The following is a 6000-nucleotide window of genomic DNA, read 5'->3' as shown; positions in this document are numbered from 1 at the left end:
TTATCTTAACACATGGAAGGAAAATTAGATGAGCATACATAGACACGTGTTCTCCTGACATGGTATTCAATCAATGGACAAATAGTGAAACTATGAATAACCAACACATGGAGCAAAGAGGAATAATATTGACCTTACCTTTGCTTCACTTTGTCAGGGAGTGATGTTATCCATGTCAGGAGAAGCTGCAGAGTTCCCACATTGGGGCACAGCAGCTTGTAAAATGGATGTTATTCAATGGAGGTTTCACTGGAAATGAAAAGCTTACTGTCATTCTCATTTCGTCCCTCCCACACTAAACAGAACCTGCCTTGTATGTTTGAGTTTGTTGCTCAAACACAGGTAGGGCCAGGGCCTATATTAAGGTTCCACTTCTTAAAGTGAACCCAAGATATGAGGGAGTTCAGTTCATGTGTAGCATGGGTGTTTTTCATGTGTGCTCTGACACTGACTGAATCGTGTTTTTCAAACAGCCTTGAAGTGCTCAGTAACTCTGTTAGGTATTTGTACACTAATTTGTACACTAATCAATCACAGAAGAGCGTTCATCTGGTTGGCTTGTGAATAGTTGTCTGGAGAAGGGTCATTTTGTAGGCTGCTTGGCAATGGCTAAGAGGTCCTTCACTGTGTTTGTGTGTGTGTGTGTGTGTGTGTGTGTGTGTGTGTGTGTGTGTGTGATTGTATGTGTGTTTGTGCATATGTGTGTGCGTTCTTAAATTTGTTCGGATGTTTGCAAGTAGCCAATGCTTGACTTCCTTTAGTCAGGATATCTAGTGGAAACACTTTGCTTCATTTACTTAACAATTACCTGGTGATAAGTGCATTTCTCAGTGATAGCACAGGCAGAATTTTTTAGGGGGGAATATTTTGCCCTTTATATTATTTTGGTCTAATTTGTACTAATAATTGTATACCTGATCTTGCAACAGTTGGAACAAATGCCTATTAGAATAAACTTCTAACCATTGTTTGGACCTGCAACACTGCAAGTTAACTAAACAAGCTTCACAATTAAAGCAGAAAGCAAGCATTTTCCATGTACCTAAAAGTAATTTTACTCTCTTATAAATATCTCAGGACACACAGGTGTATTTTGGGGGAAACCTCAACCACGATAAGTATGAGGTCTGAATACCGATGAGCATATGTATTAAATTCCTGCTACAATGACTCAACTCTGAATAGCAGCCTCTGTGTACAGGAGGAGCAGGTAGACTGAATATTGGATGATGACTAAGATAGGCGTTAGAGAAATAATTGAAGAATGTGCGCTAATGGCAGAAATATGCCAAAAGCGATACTGCCAGGATCATGATATAATAATTGCTTTTTCTTTCTTAATGGAGAAAGAAATGTGTCAATAAAACTCAAAACATAGAATGAAGGATTTAACTAATGCTTGTAAGACAGCTGCCTCACCCCAATCAAAACTTCCTTTGCCTGTGAGTTGAGTGGTCCTGTGTGTAACATTCTGAATACTTCCTTCCACGAGGGCTTCATCCCCCCTCAGTGGAAAGATACAACTGTTATCCCGGTCCCCAAATCCCATCCTCCCTCAGATGATCAACTTTGACCAATATCCCTAACACCCCAACTATGGTTGGGGTGTTAGGGACAGAAATACTAACGGATAGATTTCTGTCCGTTGGGTTGTTTTGGAACGTAAACGCTATTTAAAAAAAAAAACGCCTCTGATTTGCGGTGATGAATCCGTCAAGAAAAAGTTCAACTGGGTTGCGCTGCCCGGACAACGGACAGCTCTCATTGAAAATGAATTGAAATGAGATGGACAGACACAACGACTACTCTCCCGTTCTCTCCTAGGAACCAAAATTTCAAAAAGGTAGGAGTCGGACTACTACACCTACCAAACATGAAGCGAAGTGCTGCAGTTATGCAGTTACAACACTATGACTAGTATTTAAAATAATTATTTTTTATAATCAGATGATCTGCTTAATGAGGTTGCTTAAGCAAAGGCTATAGGGAGGAAAAGTAAGGAAAGACCGGGTGAGTAGGTGAGGATGGGCTGTGGGCCCATCGACAACAGTGCCATTTGACAACAGTCAAATGGCACTAAATCCATCCAAGTGCAAAACCATGACTGTGACCTTCATGAAGAAAGCACCGCCCCCCATTCCTCTCTTCCTGTCTGGCCAAAAACTACCATCCTGTGATACTGTGAAAGTGCTTGGAGTCCTGATACAGTCAGACATACAGTGGAACCATCATACTGTTGCCATGGCCAAGAAAGCCAATTCCAAGCTGCATTTCCTGAGGAGGTTAAGGAGGTCTGGTGTTACCACCTCAGACTTAGCAACAATATATACTGGATATGTCCGCCCCACACTGGAGTATGCCTCTCCAGTGTGGCATGGAAATCTAACGGAGGCTATGTTTAAACAGATAGAACACGTCCAAAAATGCGCCTACCGGATCATTATTGGTAGGGCATATTCCAGTTATCAGGACGCACTCCAAACCCTTTCACTACCCACTCTCCAAGACAGAAGAACTACACTGTGTAGGGACTTTGCACAGAGCCTTCTGGACTCCTCCTTCAGGAACTGGCTCCCCCCCACCAGAGCCCAAATATCCAACCGACAGACCAGACAAAGCACACAATTACTGATTCCCAAGACGCGCACTAAAAGATACAGGAATTCACCCATCCCCTTTTTAATAAGACTCTTCAATGAAAAACTATAAAATAAGGTTCAATTACCATGCTTTTATTTTGGCATTTCAGTTTTCTGGATGTAAAACTGCCATATCAGTGTTAAATAAAAACTTGAAACTTGAAACTTGATGTGGAGCAGACTTTGCACACAAATATTGAGATGCAGCTTCCACAAATAGTGTCAAGGAACACTGTTATTTATTCTCAACACTAGAGTAATCACCCGTAGTTAATGCACATCCTCTGATTAGTAACTGTTGTTAAAAGCTCTAATCCGCTCTAATTATTTGGCCAAAGTGATAAATCGGTCAACCTCTATTGCTTTGCTATCATTTGAATATCACATTCTTCTTCTTCTTCTGCTTCTTCTTTTTCTTTTTCTTCTTCTTCTTTTTCTTCTTATTTTTCTTCTTCTTCTTTTTCTGATTATTATTATTATTATTATTATTATCATTATTATTATTATTGTCACACAATGCAAGTAGAGAGTGGAATCCATACTGTCCTGGTCCGTTAGACTGAACTTGTGAGGACAATATCAACAAATTGGACTGTGGCAGCTAGAAATTGTTGTTGCTCATATCCTACTTATTTCCACTTTTGTCTTTTCTTTCATTTCTCAGCTAGGGCAAGAAAACTGTTAGCATTTTGTTTATATCACAAGACAGGAAATAGTCCACAATGACTGTGTGAAGAGTGATTTGCTCACACTCATTTCTCAGGAATGCGATGTTGTGCTGCACATGGCCTTGTTGCTGGTTATGTAATAGGGTGAGGTTATGTGAAAATGTGAATTTGAGAGAGGTAGATGGTGGGAGAAATGGTGGGATGAGCAGGGCAGAAATAAGTCACATCTGCCCTATGGGTGCGGCCTTTTCCAAATTTGTTGCCAGTATTTCTAGTCTTTCCAAATTTGTTGCCAGTATTGGCAATTCATCGCATCCTCTGAGTGCTCTATTTTGCTTCTTGTAGGAATATCCTGTATGTGAAATGTTTCTGCATAACAAATAACCTTTATACTATGTATACATTGATATGTAGCCTACATTAAAATACATTAAAAGCTCTTCCAGTGTTATACAATAGAGGTTGTGACCCCCCTTTAGCTCTGTCAACGTTGCTTCACTGTACATTCGCATTTCTATCCCCTCTAGTCTTGTCTCCAGTCAAGCGTGCCATGTTGGCTTGTTGGGTCCTGAGTGGGCCCTTCAGTTTTAAAGGGGAAAGAGACAGGAAGGTATTTTTAGATGCACTGGAAGCCATTTACGACCAGGACGCATCGAAGAGGGAGTTCAGGAATAAGTGCTAGGTCTAGCCTATAGTTCATTGTGAATGTCATTGAGCTTGCTTGCCTTTTCTTGAAATCAGACTGGGAGACAGGCTGAATAGAGTTTCCATGACATTAGCCAAATTATTTAATTGCAGTTACAATGATTAGTGATCACTATAGTCATCAGTAATGCAATAGTAACTAGGAGGGAGATTGAAATGGCAGACAGGGAGCATTTCGGAGTCATACTGGTCATTGTCCAACTGGCTGAATTAGCAGTTCTCATTGGTGTAGCCTGTAGGCTCCTTTTGTAGTAGAAACGTGTCTGACTGTGTGACACCCCAAATGGATTTTTGTAGTATGTAGGTTGTTTACTGCGAAGGGGTAAGATTTCTAGATGACTGGGTGTACCCAAGACCCTCTAGCTCAGCGAATCTTGATACTTACCGTAGGGCGGGGGGACAGGCTCATGGGGCAGAGCAGAGCAAATTGACTGAGTCACCCCAAGAGAGACATTTTAAATCCTCTGGGGCCATATCCACAAAGCTTCCTAGTACTAAGAGTTGGTCCTAGTGGTGAAATTCTAAGAAAACTGTGTTTTCTAAGAATTTCCCCTTAAAAGTAAGACTAAATCCTAGTAAAGATAAAAGCTATTCACAAAGCATCTTAGCCCTTAAGAGAGCTCCTAAGGTGAAAAACTGTTAAGAGTAGAGAGGAGGACTTTTAGGAGCTTAGGAGTGTCTTAAGGAGAGGAGGAAATGGCTGAAAGATGCAGAAAAGACGCATTAATGCTATTGTTATAAAGTCATCACAATGTTAAGATATTTAGCAACAGACAAACAGTGCAGCAGTGATAATTTAGGTTTATGCAACCACATAGTAGAACAATCACACAAACAATCACAGCTTCTTCACAGCCTCATATTGTGAATTATTATTTAATTCCCACTGGCCGGTCACACCGTGCGCCGACAAAACAGCAGCTATGGATATAGTGAGTTTTCTGTGTATTGTCTGGTCACTGATGGGACACACGTCCGCATCATCTGCAATATACTCATGTTCAAAAATCCTATTCATATAGGCTTGCTAATATAGTCTATAAATTATACTAATACTACTGAGTCTTGAGCCATTTTCACCACATCTTTACATCAGATCAGTGAAGTATAATTACATTACTGCATTCGCCCAAATAAAGGCATAATGCGTCAACCTGTGAGGACCGTACAAGTATTAAAAAGTACGTTCGTATGGTTTTCAAAGATTTTGTCCAATGAGCTCTATTTTTATTTTGATAGTATAAGCAAACCACACATTAATATTGAGTAAATTGTGTTTTATCTTGTGTGATTCCTTGTGTTCATTCTGGATGACAAAAACAGGCGTGTTGATTTTTCTTGATCAACCAATGACAGCGTCCAAAGAGAGCATCACACCTAGCAATGGGGTCAACCACACCTCCTCACTAAGATAAAAGTTCTTGTCCATACCTAGCGCAGAGTCGCTCTGAGAACTTTCCTAAATCACTCCTAAGCTAGGACTCCTTGATAAGGAATTTTAGGCTAAGGTAAGAGCTCTCTGAGAGGATTCTCAGAATGTTTGTGGATACGGCCCCTGGCCTCCGACCTAACTCACCCAACTTTGAATGCAGCAACTGCTTCTTTGGCTATCTTATAGTTCGTCGACTGGAACCTGACCTGATCATCCCGTCAGTGCTTATCTCATTATTGATCGTTGTTGCCCTAGGCATGACTATTACCTACTGCATAAAATGGCCTTGTATCCCTCTAGCTTTAGCTATTTTAGTTTAAGTGAGAAGTTTAAGGTATGTCTGAGGTAATCGGCTTTACAGTCCCTATGCCTTGGGATAGTTTGATGTAGTAAACTTTCATTGCCACAAACATGAGAAAACCTTTACTGGCTATGTGATGTCTCCAATTCTCAGGCCCATAGAAAATGAGTTATTAAGACAGAAATGGTGAATGACTGGGCATCCTGGTGGATGAGTGGGCTAAGGTGCATGACATGTACCAGGGACTTCCTGGGT

At 40.7% G+C, this 6000-nt stretch overlaps 1 protein-coding gene across 1 annotated transcript in view; it reads left to right on the top strand.

Annotated features, from left to right (window-relative positions):
- Positions 1–1769: 1769 nt before the first annotated feature.
- The window catches only part of rnf24 (ring finger protein 24), a 28928-nt gene continuing 24697 nt past the window's right edge, over positions 1770–6000 (top strand). The window contains exon 1 of the mRNA XM_071547396.1: positions 1770–1843. The gene's annotated coding sequence lies outside the window, so the exon portion shown is untranslated. The remainder of the gene's footprint in view (positions 1844–6000) is intronic.

This window comes from Centroberyx affinis, unplaced genomic scaffold (assembly GCF_046629955.1).
Source record: "Centroberyx affinis isolate AG114_WGS23_722 - 3 ecotype Tasmania unplaced genomic scaffold, CSIRO-AGI_Caff_v1 ptg005882l_1, whole genome shotgun sequence".
NCBI classification, from domain to species: domain Eukaryota; kingdom Metazoa; phylum Chordata; class Actinopteri; order Beryciformes; family Berycidae; genus Centroberyx; species Centroberyx affinis.
This window is presented reverse-complemented; position numbering and strand designations above follow the sequence as displayed.